Raw genomic sequence first — 19,412 nt, forward strand, 5'->3', positions numbered from 1 at the left:
AGGGGATCTCAGATGATCCGCTAATGAGTTGGGAACCATAGACCTCACCACTATGTTGTATTGGATTCCTACTAATGCTATGTCTTCGTGAACTTGTGTCTATTTACCCTATGGCATTGTTTATGGAAATGTTCCTGATATTGACTGTACTAATCTCACACTGTGTAATTCACCTTGAATCTCAGTGAGAAATGCAGATTATAAATGAAATACATAAATAAAATTAACTTGCTTTTCTTGTAGTGGTGCACATTCGTGCCATTGCCGTAAGAATAGATTGTGTATGGCTTTGGGTGGGGGGAGAATTGGCACTTTAGAGCTCTCTTGTTCTGTATGCACTTGTGCACACCAAAGTAGTAAAATCTTGCTTAGTGGATTTAGATTCTGATAGACTTCCTTCCCTCTCCCTGCCACCAACCCTCCACAGTGCCTCCGGTGCCCATAGTTTTTGTTGAATGCACATGTCTGCAAGCACCTCCAATATTATGCATAAGAAGAACCCTGCTGGATCCAACCAGTGGTCCATCCAGTCCAGCATCCTGTGTCACTCAGCAGCCAACCAGCTGTCCTGGCGGGCCAACAAACAGGGCACAGAGGCAGAGGCTTTCCCCTGATGCTGCTTCCCGGCCCTGGGACTCAAAGGTTTATACTGCCTTTGGATATGTATGTACTTTGCTTCTAGGGTTAGGAACTGCAGATTTACAGAAAGCGGTGGAAGGGATTTTATAGACGTAGTGAATATTACTTGCAGTATAGTGAGGCTTTCTGCCTAAGGATGCAGGTGTGGGGCGGGGGAGATGCCCTTCCTGTGCCACTTCTTTGGGGAGGTAGAATGTCTGTTGTTTTCCAGACCCAAATATTCACAGCTGTTCATACAATTTTTCGGCTTATTGCTGTCAAACTTCCTATGGCATTGTTTCTCTTTAAATCAAATCACTTTAAAAATAAGAAGTCTTGAATATGTAACGAGTACAGCAAGTAGATAAAGGCTTGCTGTTCCAAGTGCTCGCCTTTGACTGTGCACTCTCTTTGATGCTGCTTTTCATGCTTTTTAAAGATCCCGAAGCAACCTGAAACAAATTTTTATTCCTTCTAGAGTGGTGAAAAACCCCTCTGCTGGTTAAGAATATGCCTGGGATAGTTTGGAGCCTGCTTTGGCTTTTGTAAACCGCCAGGCACCATTGAGGTTTGCCTCAGTTTAACCTGAATTTCTCTAAAATGGGTTGCTGTCCTTTTTAGGGCAATGTTTTGAAGCATTAATAAACAGTGATTGACGTTCTACAGGGGGTTATCCTGTTGCTCTGGAGCTGTGCAACTTCCTGGACCAACGTTCAAGCAGTTGGGCAACTGCCACATGGCACACTGCATTTGAATTCAGGAGGCTTGACTCTGAATGCACGAAATGACTTTGAGCCTGTGTGGGGTAGAGGCTGGCCTGAGGAGGCCTGGGTTTGAATTGCCACTTGGGGTTTCCAGGAAGCTCATTGGGTCATCCTGGATCAGTCATTTGTTCTCAACCCTATGCATTGTTGGTAATTTTGGTGATCCTAGTCTTACTGCATTGTTTGGTTGTCTCGGGCTGTTTGACTGCATTATCTTATGCTGTGTGATTCACCTTGAGTCTCAGCAAGAAAGGCAGGCTATAAATGAGGTAAATAAAATGAGTAGAGTGGAAGATAAATGTAAGTGGCCAAGCCGGGGCCCTCTCTGTGCCTGACCCTAGCTTGGTGATAGTAGAAGAGGACACAAATTGAAATGAAACCCAGACAGGCCCAAAGTGATGCTTGTTGGGAAGTCAGATATTCTGAAAGACGTACTCCCCACTTTCGATGGAATTTGTTTGACCCTTGCTGACTCAGTTAAGAGCCTAGGGGTTATGCTGGATCCAGTGCTACTACTAGAAAAACAAGTTAAAGCAGCTGCAAAAAATGCTTTCTACAACCTCACTCTAGCCTGGAAGATGGCTTCTTATCTCGACACGGCTGATCTGGCCACCTGGATCCATGCTATGGTAACATCAAAACTTGACTATTGTAATGCACTGTATATTGGTCTTCCATCTAAGTTAACTAGGAGGCTCCAATTGGTGCAAAATGCTGCAGCTCGACTGTTAGCAGGTGCAAGCAGGAGCATGAACATCACTCCCATCCTGCAGTCGCTCCATTGGCTACCTATCAGCTACCGTGCTCAATTCAAGGTACTGGTTATTACATACAAAGCTCTTCATGACCTTGGCCCAACATACCTAAGGGACCGCCTCCCTCCCTGTGTTCCTCCATGGCAGCCTCGCTCATCTGAACAGGGTCTCTTGCAGGTGCCAGCCTGCACATGGGCAAAATCAACTGCCTTCTCTTCACGGGCCTTCTCTGTAGTGGCCCCTACCCTATGGAACAGCCTACCTGAGGTCAGGAGAGCTCCCACGCTCTTGGCTTTTCGCAAACAATGCAAAACTGAATTTTTCAAAAAGGCTTCTTTACTCAGATAGGAGGGCAGTATTGTAGGGAGGGGGGGCTTGGATGTTTCGCTAATAGGAGGTGGTATTGTAGCGAGGGGGTCTCGGATGTTTTGCCAATGAGTTGGGAACCATGGGCTCCACCAGTATGTTGCTTTACATATTATATGTTGCTTTGAATATGTATATACTGCTTGTGCTTCATGTTGTCTCGTGTCAATCCTAGAATGGATTATGTTCTGTTTCAGCAACCCTTCAACCCTGTATTGGATCCTTGCTAATGTTATGTCTCTGTAAACTTGACATTGTTTATGGAAATGTCCTTGACACTGTATGGAAATGCCTACCCTTGTCCTTGCTACTGGTTGTACTGATCTCACACTATGTAATCCACCTTGAGTCTCAGTGAGAAATGTATGTATAAATGACATACATAAGGGAGGCAAGACAGAATCCTGGCCAGCCATGGTTACAACAGAAGCCCCAAAGCACCTTGATGTTTCAGTCTGCATCAAGTTTTTGCTAGCCAGGAATGTTGTTAGTCATTGCCCCAACAAAGGCAGCTGATGTTATGGCATCTCCAAAGTGGTTCTCTGGGTGACTCATAGTAGAATAGTGGACCATGCCTGCAGGGCTATTGTAAGGATTACATGGAGAGAAAATATATCTCAAACATATCTATTTGTTTGCTTATTTAGATATTTCTACCCAGCTTTTCTCCCCAATGAGGACCCAAAGTGTCTTACAACATTCTCTTCCATTGTGTCCTCACAGCAGCCCTGTGAGGTAGGTCAGGTCATGTGTGTGTGGCTATCCAAGGTCACCAAGCAAAGCTTCCATGGCAGAGTGGGGATTCGAGTCTCCCAAATCTCAGTCTGATGTTCTTTAACTACTACACCACACTGGCTCTGAACATGTTTCATATTCAGAAAGTACAAAGTAAATGCTGCTAATAATTTTTTTTCTGTCAGTAGGAAGTGCCACTTCACAGGTTACTATTTTTTAGGAACATACTAGAGATACTTCAAGTATGCATTTAAAAATACAAGAAGGCATTCTAGTTGAGGAGCCCTAGTTAGCTGGAGTCCTGTTCTTTCGTTGAGGAGCCCTCGTTAGCTGGAGTCCCGTTCTTTCGTTGAGCCCTCGTTAGCTGGAGTCCTGTTCCCCCTGTACAGTGGGCTTGCCATTGTTGCAATGTATCAAACAGCCCTCAAGGTGTCAGTTCAAAAGATGTCAGTTAAGGTGTCCACTCTGCCTTGAAGGTTGCACTTTGACTTGGAGGCATTTGGCACGCTTAGGGATAACAAAACTGCTTTGATTGCCTAGGGACAATGGTGCCCTGCCTGTGCCAAGATCAGCTGGCCAACTGTGTTGCAGATAACCTTGGTAGGGACCATTGGAAGCTTACTGGGGTTTCCTCCAGCGTTGAGCTTAGAGTGCTGGGGCAGAATCCGGGAGACCCAGTTTCAAATTCCTGCTTTGAAATAGAAGCTTGCTGGGTGAAGTTGGGCCAGTTACACAGCCTCATCTTCCTCAAGGGGCTGCTGCAAGGAGAAGTGTGAGAAGAGTGATGTGGGCTGCTTTGGACCCTCAGTGGGAATAGGGTGGGGTATAAATAAAGTAAAATAAACAAAAAAGTAGGAAGTGTTACCAGAACTGCTCTTTTATTATAATGGGGAATTAGCTATAGCAGTCTGTAACTTTAATATTAAGCGAGGATCATAACCTATGTATACGGAGGTCCCGATCCCAGACACTCTAGTGAAAAAGAGGCAGACAAGGAGTAAGGTCCAAACACGTGTATTGAGTGTGGCGTAAGCCTAGCTTGCACAATCATACAAGGAACATACAAGGTCTAAGAAATATAGAGTAGGAAATACAGAGACGTTCGCATTAGCGGGTTCCCAACGATGGTAAGGGAAATACTCACAATCCTGGAGCGAAGCAGAGACACGGCAGCGAGGGTGGCCCAATGCCAGCACTGGAACCACAGACGGACAGCAAGGAGGTCTGGATAGGGAATGGCCGAGGCACCGAGTGGTCTGAGAGACCAGCTTCGCCGAAATGGCTTCTCAAAGCAGTCTTCTTCCCTGGGTCTTCTGGGTGCCTGAGAACATGGATGCCGGCTGGGCATAGCTGGGGCTGGATAGCAGGCTGCCCGGTAGCGAGGGCAAGCTCGGGGACCGGCCCGCGGGAGGCTCCAGGCGGGAACTGACCAGGGAGCGCCTAGCCAGGCTCGTTGGAGGTTTCCCCGGCAGGCGCCCGGCTGCTAGCAGCGGCTTGGGCCCATATGAGGCAGGCTTCCATGGAGGCAGCGGGAACAACACTTTAAAACACAGTCCAAAGCAGGGAACAGGCACGGTCTGTGGCAGATGGCAATGTAGGCACGGGGCACATTTGTAACAGAGTCCAAACACACACTGGGAATTCCAGATACAGGTCAGGGCAGAGCTGCCCAGAAAGAGAGTCCTTTTGTGCAGTTAACCAAACATGGAGTCAGTAAACTACACAGTCTATTACAGCAGCAGGGTAATTGACACGCAGGCAGGAAACTGACACGTGTATCAGAGCACACACATGCAAAGCAATCTTTGTGCAGCAGTGAAACAGTAACGCAGGAAACTTTAACACAGTTCATGGCAGGCCTTAAAGCAGGGGAGGGGGCCTACTTGGCAACAATTCCCCCCCTCGGAGACCCCGTGACGTCAGGCGCGCGGGTCTCCGAACTTGACTTCAAAGGCGAGGTGGTCGGCAATGTCCGGTGGTCGAGCTTCGAGCGAAGAAGGAGTGGGAAGGGAAGGAGGGGGAGGCGTCACTCAAAAATTTAGTTTGGAGAACCACCTAACCGAATAAGTGCAATTTAGATCAGCCAATGGGCTGCAGGTCTCTGGGTTCACACCAGGGGGTGTGCTAAGTGCAATCGCCAGAATAAATAGTAATAATTCATAGCAATAGTAATTCATAGTAATGGGCAGCAATGATCAATTCATGCATATAAACAACAACAATTCATGTTTGGGTACATTGATCAATTCATGGCGGGAGGTAATTCATACGGAATTCATGGTGGGTTAAAAGCACTAAAAACCAGGGGCAATTAATATACATGGATCAATTCATAGATAATTAAAATCATAAATACATAGGATTAAAAGCAGGGATAATTCATACAGGGTAAAGTGAAATGTGCAAGCATGGCATAATTCATTGAGGGTAGGCTAATTCATAAATGGTTAAAATCATAAATACATAGATACATAGGGTTTAAAATGATAATTCAGGAAGTTAAAACCGATTTCATAGATGATAGCAGCAATAGTAAAAGCAAGTGCGGGGAAATAGTTCATGGGGGGGTAAGCGGCGGAAGGGCTCATGGGGGACAGAAAAATAAACTCTGCGATTAAAAACCAAATCAATATGGCTGGATTAAAATCAAATTCATAGACTAGAACTGCCTCGGCGGAGGGAGTTGGGTTAAGAAGGCAATTCGAAAGGTTAAAATCAAATTCATCGGGATAAAGTTCATGGGTGCACTTGCAGTAGCTGGAGGGAGGGGCTAGTTCGGGGCTAAATTCATGGGAGTAAAATTCATGAAAGCAATGGGAAGAAATTCATAAAACAATAGAGCAACAAAGATCACAGATGGCTCAGTCCGCAGTACAGCTGCTAGACTGGGTTGCATATATACAGGAACAAGCAAGCTGAGTCCATGTGTTCCAAAACACATTTCCACCCCCCCTTGCTGTCTGCGTCAATCCGCAGAGCAGGGTCGGCAGGCGGCGAGAAGGGCTTCAGGCACACAGTTCTAGTCCTCATGGAGGTGGCGCGGCCGGCGGTCGTTTGGAGACGGGCCGTGGGCTGGGAGGCAGAGAAATATGTCCCCCCCTAGTCCACAAGAGGGCCTCGGAGCGGTGTCCGGCAGCAGAGCGTCCATGGGGCCGGTGCAGGATCCGTACACATAGTAATAAACATAATCATAGTTCATACTGGCACAAGCAATAAAACAAACAAGGGTTAAAGGAGGGCGCCAAGAATAACCATTAGGGCAAGAGGAGGTCTGGATTGTAATGATCCAGACGGTAGGAAAGTTGGAGTTGCTGGAGCTGTCGGCGGCTCCAACAGCCCAAATAAAGCAGTGAGGCACACAACAAAACTTGAAAGGCCAGAATAACGACGATCGGGTGCAAAGCCAAATTGTAAATTCCAGTGGCAGTGGGGCTCCAGCCAAAGAGGGTCTCCCACCACGAGTGCTCGCCGGTGGTCTTAATCCGCTGGGCAAGATCCAAAATCTCCTTTCCATTGTGGGACACAACCAAAGCAGTGGTATCCCCGTCCCTCTGGATGCTCTGGAGGGTGCGGTGGAGCTGCGGGTGGGCCAGGAGCTCATGGATTAGCTCCAGACCGAGGCCGAGGGAGATGGGCTTCACATGTCGATAGATGGAGGGTGCCACCAGGATCTCTTCTTGGGTCCAGACCGGTACCGTGTAAGTGAAGTCGCAGGCTGCCACCGAAGACAGGTTGCAGAAGCAGCGATTGACTCCCGGGATCACGGGCTTGAGCTGGAACGAGTTCAGGACCACAAAATCGCAGGCCGTTCGCACGCAGGCACATCCTTTCCCAATGTAGACCACGGCGGAGCTGTTCTCCTGGACGACCTCGAAAGGGCACTCATTGAGGGCGTCGATTTGCGGGGCTACACAGGGATGATGAGGTGCAAAGGCTTGGTCCTGGCAGATGAAGCCGGTCTGGTCTCGATGCTGGCACCCTTGGAGGCTGACGAGCTGCCATCCGGTCGGGGTGAAGCGGGCCCAATGGTCAGGGTGGCGGGCGTAGAGGACTTCGGTATCGCTGACTTGGAGTCCCAGAGGCACCACTGGATACACATGGAATGACTCGTGCGCACTGGCCGTCAATAAAAATAATTTAAGTTCCTGGGTGGTCGGTGAGAATGAGGAATTTACGAGAGACCACCAGGATTCAAGCTCCAGTTTTATGGGTGACAATTTGGGCATAATCAATCTTTTAATTTCCAGGGGCAAATGCCCGTCCGTGGCTTGCCGAATTAGCCCCATGGCCACAGCCTGATTTAATTGTTGGGCTTGCATACATGCCATGGCTATTGACATGTTGCGTTCCAAAGACTGTGTTCCTTTGAGCAGCAGAGAAAAATCTCTTTCAATTTGACTCTCCCAGTTAACTAAAATGGAGCTGATCTCGTGTTGCCCATTCGAAATGGAATTTAGGGACTGCACCACCGGTTTACCTAAGTCGGAGATGCTAGTCGTGACATGGGCAAACTTATTAGCGAGAGTCTCAATGTTGACCGAATCCATGATTGCTAAGCCTCCGGCTGCAGGAGCAGTCCAGTCGGCAATGCTTCGTCTGGCACGCGAGAGAGAGGGGGAGGGATCGATCCACAGTTGTAGCCATGCATTCCAACCCTTGCTACCGGCCTCCAGATAGGGAGCACACTGCGGCAGCCTCTGGGTTATATTTAGCTCAGCTAAGTCTATGCGGACCTCTTTTAAAGACATTTGCGGGCGGACTAGAACTCTCTCTCGAATGTCAGTTTTCAAAACATGGGAGCCCACTATATGCGTGCCGCCTTGGCTTAATTGTTCATTGCTAGCAATCAAAGGGTCAATTTGGATGGTGTGGGTCTCCTGGGTCCGGATCAGCAGACAATAATTGCCTGGTTCGTGAGTCAAATTTACAAAGAGCAGCCCAAGCCGGTGAAATTTCTCTACTAGGGGCTTGGTTTGGCATTCGGGCGTCTGTTGAACCAGTATCCAATCGGGTGGGCCGTGTTTGGCTAGGTCTTCCTCCTTTACAATCCAGGTCAGGTTCTCCCAGCGTTCTATAGCAAAGGAGAGAACTGTGCCTGAAGGGGGCGTGATAGTGACTGATGCAGATTCAGTGGCAGTAGTGCCTAGTAGGATGGTCATTCTAAAGGGGTCTCCTGCCTTCCATACTGCGGCCGACACTAAAATAACTTCACAGTATGGTCCGAAAGCCTCAGTGACAAATGGCGAGGTTTCGAAGTTGGCAGGGGTGGTATATCTGTCTACCACCGGGACTGCGGTGGGGGCTGGCCTTATACGGGGAAGAAACATACAAGGGATTGGAGCAAGTGGTGAAACTGTATCGGTAGGCGAGTAACATACTAATTCTTGGGACAGAGTTTTTACTCCCACACATAAAATAACAAGCTCTGGGGGTCGGATCCACTGCTCTTCACAACTGCGGAAGTTAGTGCGATCCGTGGGGGTGGTCATGTTGATCTGCTGCACAACCTTGCAGACCATCATTTCATTTCCTGCCAGGGTGTTGATACATCTCCAGTGGGGGTAGGGCATTAATTTGGACGGGCGTCCCTCTATTAGGGTGCCTGCCAGCATGAGCAAACACAGAGTAGCCAGGTGCCTCATCTCCTGGCCTTCTTTTTCCTTTTTGTGCCGAAAATATCCTGGGGAGACCTGCAGATATAAGTACAGGTTCCCTGAGTTTGTTGCAGCAAAATAAATGAAGTGAAGTACGGAAAAAGAAAAGGGAGGGCGTTTTTCTGCCAGCACTGTTTATTAGGCGGGACTCGAACGAGAAGTCCCGGAGCATTAAGCGAGCCTTCCAGCTTGTTGCTCTGGGGGACTCCTATGCGGAGGCTTCTTTCTAAAGCATGTATATTTCAGAGGGGAACGTCTTTGCGTCGGGCAAGGGTCGGCTGTGCGTTAGGCGGGATTATGCAAACTCGCCCCAGGGGTCCCTGGGTGCCTGGACTATGTGGCCTTCAGGTGCCCCTTGCTCGGTGGCGGGCTACTTTTATTTTGCGGGCTGAGAGCTATCGGTCCGGCTCGGCCTGGCCTTGCCGTTTTAAAAAGAAAAGAAAACTAAAGAGCGGTTTCCATTAACTATAAGGGTTGCTGCTAAAGGAGACCTTCGTTCTATTTTTCTAAAATAATTTTTAAGTAGGGGTGGTTAGGGTTGAAGGTATGTTCCATGATGGTTCACCTTTGCTTTGCCTTTTTCCCTCTGCTTTTTTTGCAGGACCTCATGTATGTATTTCGGCGGACCATTTTTTCCTAGGATCAATTTTTGGAGGGACTCCCTCGGGAGGCCCCAATTTCATGTTAAAAGAAAGAAACATACAAAGCAAAAGCACACGGGCGTGGGTTATTTTCAGGTTGCCCTCACTTGGAGGGCCTGGCAGGGCTTCATTATAACTTCAATATGTCTCCCCCCCTTCTTTTCCCTTATACGGTACGGGCAAGGGAAAAGATTTCAGTACGTGGGGCGAGTGGCTGCTGGCGGAAAGGGCCGAAGTGGAGCCGAGGGTGCTCGGCAGCGTTTGTCGAAAAGCGGCGGAGGTGGCCGAGATCTGCCGGCGCCACTGGGTCTGGGTTGTTCGGGGGTCATCTTGGCGCAGGGGATTCTGGCTATGTAAATGAGACACGCTGCCCCTTGTGCGTAGCGAACGCACCCCAATAACATATTCCAGAGGGCACATATTTACAAAATACTGGCGGGTCTTTTACCTTTGCACTAAAGCGTACTGGCTGGTGGCGCCGTATAGCAACTCACCATGACGAACATGAACATTAGTAAAAGAGGGGTATTGGGCTATTTGGGGATCCTTTTCCAGGGGAGGCACGGCCCTCAAAGCCAAAGCCGACCATCATGCGAAAGCGTGGGTCTGGCAGGTGAGACCCCGAATCTACGTAGATGCGGGATCTTCACCAGCACGGCGGGTGATATATTTTCGAATACAGGGATCACCTTATTTGGTGATTCCACTATGTTCGAAGGAATGTATGCACCTCTGGGCTAAAGCCTCTCCAACCACTTTCACACACAGCAAATCTCTTTTGCCTGTGCAATTTTTTTCCGAACATGCGGCTTAAAAATCCAATTAAGAATCACTTTCGGTGGTGGTCCTATTTGGCTTTGGTTGCCGTGTCTTCCCCAAGGGTCCCAACTGTGGGGCCCGCCCAATGAAGTTAAAGAATAGAACTGGAAAAACTTTTGACATTCACACCTATATCTACATATTCTCCTGTTTCTTTTATACTAAGGCTACAAAGGTCTGATCTAAGGGGACACAGGGTATCTCTGGCCCAGGGTGAAGGGATATCTGGCGAATCACTGGGCAGAGGGGGGCTGGGCTGGTGGCGGCTCCCCCAGGGTCATACACAGGAGGGGCGGTTTGCAGTGGCTTCCCTTTCCATTCTTTTAACTGAGAGGCGTGAAAGTATTTTAGCCAAGTGCCTCCTGTCTTTCTCTGGATGGCTACCTGGTAGACGGCTGGAGAGACTCTTTTCGTGATGGGGACTGGGCCCTGCCATTTGGCTGCTAGTGAATGCGCCTTTTGCGAGAACTTCCTGTACAGAACGAGCTGTCCTTCCTCCCACTGCCTGGGGTTCCTGACCCATCCTAATTTGCGGTCCATATCTTTCTGAGCTGTGCCCAACTTCTGGGCCACTTGCATGTGGACGGCGTGTATGGATGAGAGCAGGTCTTGGACCCAAGCGTCATTAATCACTACGGGCTGCATATCAGAAGGGAGCTGCGTATCTAGCCAGAAGGCCTCCGGGAGCTGCATTCTTCGCCCTGTCATCACCATATGGGGTGTGAGCCCGTGAACTGCGGTAGTGCCTCTAATGGCCATTAGGATTATGGGGAGTTTTTCATCCCAGTCTCTCCCGGAGGAGCGAACCATCTTGCGGAGAGCCTCCTTGAGGGTCCGGTTGGTTCTTTCTATGGCGCCTGAAGCTTGAGGGTGGCCGGCTATGTGGAAGCGTTGCTGGATACCCAGTGCTTTACAAAGCTCCTGTGTGACTTCTCCGATGAAGTGTGAACCTAAATAAGAGTCCATGACTCTCACAATGCCCCATCTTGAAAAGACATTGTTGAACAGTAGTTTGGCTGTGGTGGCTGCATTGTTGCGCTTGCACGGAAACGCTTCGACCCATTTGCTAAAGGGGTCTATGACAGTGAGACAGTAGCGATTGCCGCGAGGAGTGGGGGGAAGGGGGCCGATAAAGTCGATCTGTATGCGAGCCCAGGGTCCGTCAATTCTCTGATGCTGGAGGGGAGCTCTAGTTCTGGTGGGGTCTGCATTGACCATAGCGCAGGACAGACAGTTGTCTACCCATTGCGCTACTTCGGTGCGCATGCCAGGCCACCAACCAACCTCTTTTACCCTTTCCAGAGTCAGGTCCTTGCCTCGGTGTCCCTGCTCGTGGACGAACTGAATTAGGTTGGCCCTAACTTCCAATGGCACTACCCAGTGGCGTTCGCCGGCTGTATCTACTGCCCAAACTATGCCTTCCTCCTCTCGGATCATTAGTCTTCCTGTCTGATCTCTTCCTGCGGTTAGGAGGTCAGCTACTTCTGGGTCAGATAGCTGTAGTTGTGCTAGGTCTAGTGTTCCTGCCGTTCCCTGAGCCTGGCTGCGGGCTTGTGCGTGAGTGGTGACAGGGTGTAAGGGACAATCGGTGGCTGGTTCCGGTAGGGGAGCATTTTCAGTGGCGGCTGCCTTGGCTGCGAGGTCTGCCTGGTCATTCCAATAAGCGGTCTCTGAGTTTGTCTTCTGGTGTCCCTTGACATGGGTAACCTGCGTTGGGCCTGAGCGGGACTGAAGGAGTGCTGCTACTTGCTGCCATAGCTGTAGGTGGGCTACGGGTTTCCCATCACTAGCTCTCCACCCCTGATTCTGCCACACCGGGAGCCAGACTGTGGCGGCTTTGGCCGTCCAATCTGAGTCTGTGTACATGGCAAGTGGGCTTTCTGGGGGTTCAAACTCAAGCACTGCCAGAAGCGCTTGCACCTCAGCCGCTTGGCTGGAATGGGGGCGGGCTGGACCTTTGAGAGTATGGGCATCGCTCACTCGCACGGCGCCGTAGCCTGTCCGAGGGGAGCCTCCAACGTGAAAGGAGGAGCCGTCACAGAACCAGCATGTGAAGCCGTTCTGTCGGGCTTCCTCTAGCGGGACTCCCCAAGTGACTGGCCAGACAACCTGCGGTGGCGGGTCCAGGGGGCACTCGTGCTCGGTCCCGGTCACTAATAGGCCATAGGGAGCTGGTGGCTCGGTGGTTTCCTTTTTAAACTCTACTCCGCGGTTGACCAGGGCCAGGGTCCACTGTGCTATGCGGGCGTTTGAGACCTGTCCGTCTTGTATCTTTCCAGACAGAATATATTTGAGCGGCGTGTGAGTGGTTTGAACTATGGTACGTGAACCTCCTATGATAAATTCCCAATGGGTCAGACTCCAAACTAGAGCAAGGCAAGTCTTTTCGCATGGGCTAAACTTGGTCTCTACTGCGGTTAGGTTGCGAGAGGCATAGGCTACTACTCTAGCGGTTCCCGCCTGCTGCTGGGTGAGCGTGGCTCCTATGCTCTTGTCTGACACTGCTAACTGAATAAAGAACGGCTGGGTGACATCTGGATGGGCTAGGGCCGGGGCTGAGGCCAGGCTGCGCTTTAGCTCGGCTAAGGCTGTCTGTTGCTCCGGTCCCCACTCCCAGGGAGTGTTCTTCTTGAGGAGAGCATAAAGGGGACGAGCTTTGTCTGCAAAGGACTCGATGAAGTCTCGGGAAAAGTTAAAAGTTCCTAGAAGGGCTCTGAGGGAGGGGACATCGGTGGGTGCAGGCAGCTTAGAAATGACCTCCATTCGCTGGGCGTCCGGGGTGCGACCCTCGGGTCCCAGGGTCAGACCCAGGTACTTGACGCTGGTCTGAACCAATTGGGCCTTTTCCCTGCTTGCCTTGAACCCAGTCTCGCGGAGGAGTTCCAGGACTTCCCTGGTGATTTGGCGGGCTAATTCTTCCGTGGGGGCGTGGACTAAAATGTCATCCACGTAGCTCAGTACGTGGGGCCTCGAGGAGGGTTGGAGGCGTTCCCACATCTGAACCACATGGGCATGACAAATACTGGGGCTGGAGTGGAATCCCTGGGGTGTCCGTTTGAATGCGTATTGCTGGCCGCGGAAAGTGAACGCGAACTTGTACCAGCAAGACTCATGCAACCGGATAGAGTGGAAAGCGTTGGCCAGGTCTATGACCGAGTAGAACCGGGACCCAGCGGCAATGGCCGTCAGAATCTCATTGTACTTAGCCACAACCGGGGCAACTGGAGGGGTGGTGGCATTCAGGGCACGGAAGTCGACCGTCATTCTCCAGGTCACTCCATCTGCTTTCAGAACTGGCCACAATGGGGCGTTGCAGATGGACTGCATCGGGAGTATGACGTCCCACTCAAGGAGTCCTTCTATAGTCTTGGCTATCCCTGCCTCAGCTTCTGCTGGGTACTTGTACTGTCTTTGGGGAGGGGGATCCTTTCCTTCAATCAGGACGCAGGCGCCCTTCACTATCCCACACTCGGCCTTGTCTGTCACCCACACTTCGGGAAAGTCCTGAACCCAGGGGTCTCCTGTGATGGGGGCGAGAGGAAGGGGGGCCTTAAGGGCTGCGCATCGATGGACTGCATTGACGAAGTCTGGGCCTCCTGGGATGCGCCACAGGAGCCCATTTGCTAGGTCAATGGTCAGTCCCTCGGCACGGAAAAATGGCATGCCCAAAAGTCCATCATCTTCTCCCCGGTTTGCGCATGCCGAAATCCGGGTGGCCAGGTTCCCGACGGAGAGGGGGATATCCTGCCATACCTGGGATTCCTGCATGCCGCCTCCAAAACCGGCGAGCTGCATGGTGGTGGGGGTCTGAGTTCCTTTAGTGGCTAAAGTGGGCCGGAGTATATTAAGAGAAGCTCCGGTGTCTATAAGAAGAGTGGCAGGCTTCTTCTTTTCCCCGGGAGTCCCGATCCCTGCCTTTACTGTCGGTCTCCCCCATGTGTCCGGCTTTAGTTTGGCAACTATGCCCACGGACGGAGACTGGGACTCGGGGCAACCCTATTCTGATCCTGCACCCTGATCGGTGGAAGCGGCGCTTCCTCTAAAGGGGTTGTTGGGGCTCGGGCGTTCCCGGACCGCAGCTATCGGGGGACTCGAGAAGGGAGGGTCTGGCGGTAACGGGGGCGCCGACGGGGGTACTGGGGGCTGCTGTTGGTCTTCCCACTCCATGATTGCCTTCATTAGAACGGACGTGGGCTTTCCATCGAATAGCTCCATGTTCGCTCCAATGTTTTTGAGGCGCATCCATAGTTCCCAACGGAGGGAGTCCCTGGACTGGGGCGTGCTGCCGCGGTCCCGGTAGCCCTCGTGGTCGCCCTGCGATGCTCCCCAAGCGTTAGACTGATCTGGAGGTGGGTAGACCTGATGGTTGTACGGGTGCGATGCTCAAGAGTGAGAAGGGGCTAGGGGCGCATCCTGCGATCGGGGCTCATGGGGTCCCTGCTGGGAGGAGGAACTGTAACTCGGGGCGGGCGCAAAGGAAACTCCTGGGCGGTAGTCCCTTGGCCCTCTTCCTCGGTTAAAGCTACTGCTCCTTCCCCTCAGGATCCCTCCCCTTGCCTCCGGATACGGGCTGCGTCCCTGCGGTCGGTACTGAGAGTGGGGGCCATGATTGGCATAGGTGACTGCGCTTATCGGCTCGCTCTCCTTTCTACGAGAGGCCGGGGACTTCACATGGCGGATGGCGCCGGTCTCTCGCAACAGGCCAGCAATGCTCCTGATGCGGGATTCCAGCTCTCCCCATGTAATGCTCCCGGGCTCGACTCCTGCTAGGGCCAGGCGAGTGGTGCTATTGAGTCCATCTATGACTGCCCTCCTAAACTCTAAGTCGTCGAAGTCCGGCATGTCGCTCAAGTCTAAATCTACCTCGTCTGCTAGTTTGGCTAGGAGCTGCTTCCTGGCTAAATATGCCTCTGGATCCTCTCCGGGTTTTTGAGACTCTGCAATATACAGGGCCTTTAAACTCTTGGTGGGCCATAGAAATGCGCACAACTCTTTCATGGCACCATACTGACTGCGAGTGGCTAGTCTCCTGTTAGAAATGTATGCATTAAGAGAGGTGACTATTTCGGGGCTGGCACAGTGGCGAGCCAGCTGAGCTACATCGGAGCCACTGGCGGAGGGCTGGGACATGGTCACGTGTGCAAACCATTGTATAGCTGAGTCTCGGTTCAGGAGTCCCATGCGGTCCGCTATGGCTTGGAGCTCATCGGGCCTCCAATTGCGGGTTTCCTTAATGACCCGGTCTGTCTTCCTACCGTCCTCGTCTGTGGTTACAATTTCTTTGGTAGCTATCGGATGGAGGGGCTGTGGAGCTTCCTCGGGCTGGGACGAAGGGGGTGACCAACTGTCGGTACTACCTTCAGGGAGGGCCAAGAGGGCTGCGGGATGCACGGCGGAGATTACGGCCTGCTGCATCCCCAGGTGCTGCTTTAGGGCCTCTAGCTCCCTCTTACAAGCGGAGTGGTCTGCTGCGGCTATCTTTGCAACTTTCTGTTCTGCCATGAACTGGGCGGCATGGGTTAGCTTAGCGATTCTTTCCTGTCCCTCGATTACTGCGTGCTCAGCCATGTCGGCACGAGCGGTGGCCGCTTCAGCCTTGTGCTGGGCGTCCTGGAGGGCGGTAGTTAATCCTTGCTTTTCTAATATGAAATTGACGCGTTCAGCGCGCCACTCAACTGCCTTTTCCTCATGGTCTTTCTCCTGTTCGGTTAGCTTAGTCCTGAGGGTCTGGATCTCTAGACGCAAGGCGTTCTGCTCTCGTTCTGACCTCTCCTCTAGCTCCTCCTGCGCTGAGTGCAACTTGCTAATTAGGGACACGCTGTCCTGCAAGGCGGTGAAAAGTGCCCAGGCCCCGTATCTGTCCTTCTTACTTGACCTAGGTTTCTCCTTTTCACAAAAATCTTGGAAGGCGCTTCTAACTATCTGGAGTGGGTCGGGTCCCTTGAAGGAACCGGCTTCCCAAGGGCAATCTCCTTTCTTAACTAGCCACTTCTCCAGGCGGGGCATGGTGGGGGCTGCCCGGTACATTTTTTTTTCTTTTTAGTTTAGGCTGATCTCGGGGGAGGTTAAAGAGTGGATCAGCGACACCAGGGGTGGGGCGATTAAAGCTGCTCAAGGGTTTTAACAACTTCTTCCTCTCTATGTTCCTTTTGGGAGGTTTATCCTTCCCTTAGGTCCTCAAGGGTTTTTACCAGGGGGTTTTAAGGTTCTACTTTTAGGTTCAAAGGGTATTTTAAGGGTCCTACACTCGGCTCTTCTCCACCGGGGGAGAAGGAAAATTCCTATTCCCGTTTCAAGCTTGCCTACAAGCCACGGGACCAGGAAAAAGTTTACTGGCTCAGAAGGTGCTCTCAAGCTCTCTAAGCCCAAGAACCAAAACGCTCAGTGCTTCCAAGCCTCTGCCTAGAAGCCAAAGCTCAGGGGTCTCCCAAGCCTATACTCGGAAACCAAAAAGTGTCCTCAAGCCTCTGCTCAGGAACTGCTACTAAGGGGGTCTCCCAAGCCTCTGCTCAGGCAACCAGAAATGCTCCCAAGCCTCTGCTCAGAAGCCAAAATGCTCTCAAGCTCTCTGCCCAAGAACTAAACTCAAAGTGTCCCCAGGCCTCGTGCTCAGAGACAAACGGTTAAACTGTCTCCAAGCCTCGACCAAAAGACTAAATGTGCTCAAGGACTGCCTCTGCAAGTCCCCAAGCGAAAGTGCCCAGGAGTAAAGCTTACTGTACTCCCAAGCGAGGTGCGCTCAAGAGTTCTAACAACTCCCAAGCAAAAAGTGTGCCCAAGAGTCCCACTGACTCCCAAGCGAGGTGCGCCCACGAGTCTGACTTAAAACTCGCAAGCGGAAAGGCGCCCAAGAGTCTACCTTAAAACTCTCAGGCGAAAAGCGCTCAAGAGTCTAACTTAAAACTCTTAAGCACGGTGCGGCCGGCTGCCGCGGGGCTTCAGGAACCTGGCTTTAGATTCCCAAAGCTAAACTAAAACGAACGGACTATAGATCCCTTCACGTTTCCTCCGGAGCGGGGATTGAAGCCTAAGTGCTGGCAGGAACGGGGGTTTGGACGGGCTTAGGAGAGACGGGGGAGGGCGGAAGAGAATTTTATATGTGCTGCTTCAGGATATATATATATATAGAGCCTACTTCTGGGATCCCACCCACATAGACGCGTTTAGGCGGCCCGGAAGGTGGCCAGGAACTTCACCAGTTCAGAGGTCCTCACCCACAGTACACCGGTTATAACGGCTGGAGGGCCTCGCGGTGCACCACAAAAGGCAAGTAGTCCAAAGCTGGCTGAAGGAGGAAATGGGGAAAAGCCAACCCACAAGATAGAAATGCTCACTAGAGCCACACACACTCACACTTTTAATTCCCTGAGCTAAATTGCGCTCTTTACACTGAGGTCTGGAAAATTTTCCTCTAAGTCAGTTCGCTGAAGACACGCGTGTCGACTCACGTGTATTCACACGAACTGGGTTATGCCCGCATTCTCCACCAGTAAACTGTTACGAGAACTGCTCTTTTATTATAATGGGGAATTAGCTATAGCAGTCTGTAACTTTAATATTAAGCGAGGATCATAACCTATGTATACGGAGGTCCCGATCCCAGACACTCTAGTGAAAAAGAGGCAGACAAGGAGTAAGGTCCAAACACGTGTATTGAGTGTGGCGTAAGCCTAGCTTGCAGAATCATACAAGGAACATACAAGGTCTAAGAAATATAGAGTAGGAAATACAGAGACGTTCGCATTAGCGGGTTCCCAACGATGGTAAGGGAAATACTCACAATCCTGGAGCGAAGCAGAGACACGGCAGCGAGGGTGGCCCAATGCCAGCACTGGAACCACAGACGGACAGCAAGGAGGTCTGGATAGGGAATGGCCGAGGCACCGAGTGGTCTGAGAGACCAGCTTAAATACCCCAAAACGTACCCTGGGGCTGGTGCTGTACTTGGTGGTTCTCACAGATTAAAACAAAGGGTCTAATGGGTCACTGAATGGCTTGGATGGGCCACTTTGGTAATCAGATTGTGATAAGTGACACCTCAGGAAGAGGGGACAAAAGAGGGAGGGGGAAATCCAAGTGGGCTGAAAGGATGTTCCAGCGGACAGGGCTTGTCCTGATGTCATCAGCTCTGGAATGCGGAGGTTTCTTTGAGATGCATTCTCTAAGTGCTTGGGATGGTCGGCACTTAGTTCTTCTCCGGGGCGGCTCCTAAGATATGCAGAGCGGGGCGAGGGGCTCTCGCTGCGGACGTGGTGTGCCCGCTTCGCCGAAATGGCTTCTCAAAGCAGTCTTCTTCCCTGGGTCTTCTGGGTGCCTGAGAACATGGATGCCGGCTGGGCATAGCTGGGGCTGGATAGCAGGCTGCCCGGTAGCGAGGGCAAGCTCGGGGACCGGCCCGCGGGAGGCTCCAGGCGGGAACTGACCAGGGAGCGCCTAGCCAGGCTCGTTGGAGGTTTCCCCGGCAGGCGCCCGGCTGCTAGCAGCGGCTTGGGCCCATATGAGGCAGGCTTCCATGGAGGCAGCGGGAACAACACTTTAAAACACAGTCCAAAGCAGGGAACAGGCACGGTCCGTGGCAGATGGCAATGTAGGCACGGGGCACATTTGTAACAGAGTCCAAACACACACTGGGAATTCCAGATACAGGTCAGGGCAGAGCTGCCCAGAAAGAGAGTCCTTTTGTGCAGTTAACCAAACATGGAGTCAGTAACTACACAGTCTATTACAGCAGCAGGGTAATTGACACGCAGGCAGGAAACTGACACGTGTATCAGAGCACACACGTGCAAAGCAGTCTTTGTGCAGCAGTGAAACAGTAACGCAGGAAACTTTAACACAGTTCATGGCAGGCCTTAAAGCAGGGGAGGGGGCCTACTTGGCAACAGAAGCTTTCTCCAAAGAAGGCAGTTTTGGAAACCACTGTGATCAAAGCCTTGTGGTTTTTTGTCAGTTCTGCACCCCTAATGTAATTAACTGAGCTTTGACATGGTGTGAGTGTGTGTTTTCCCTTGTTCTTTTGCCCATGTGAGCTGGGCTTTTGCTGTTCCAGCTGGCAAATGT

The 19,412-nt window shown here is 51.4% G+C and overlaps 1 protein-coding gene across 4 annotated transcripts in view; it reads left to right on the top strand.

Annotated features, from left to right (window-relative positions):
* Window positions 1-19,412, top strand: part of CLEC16A (C-type lectin domain containing 16A) — a 105,509-nt gene that overhangs the window by 71,806 nt on the left and 14,291 nt on the right. The window lies entirely within an intron of this gene.

The sequence above is a fragment of the Eublepharis macularius genome, chromosome 12 (assembly GCF_028583425.1).
Source record: "Eublepharis macularius isolate TG4126 chromosome 12, MPM_Emac_v1.0, whole genome shotgun sequence".
Lineage (NCBI taxonomy): Eukaryota > Metazoa > Chordata > Lepidosauria > Squamata > Eublepharidae > Eublepharis > Eublepharis macularius.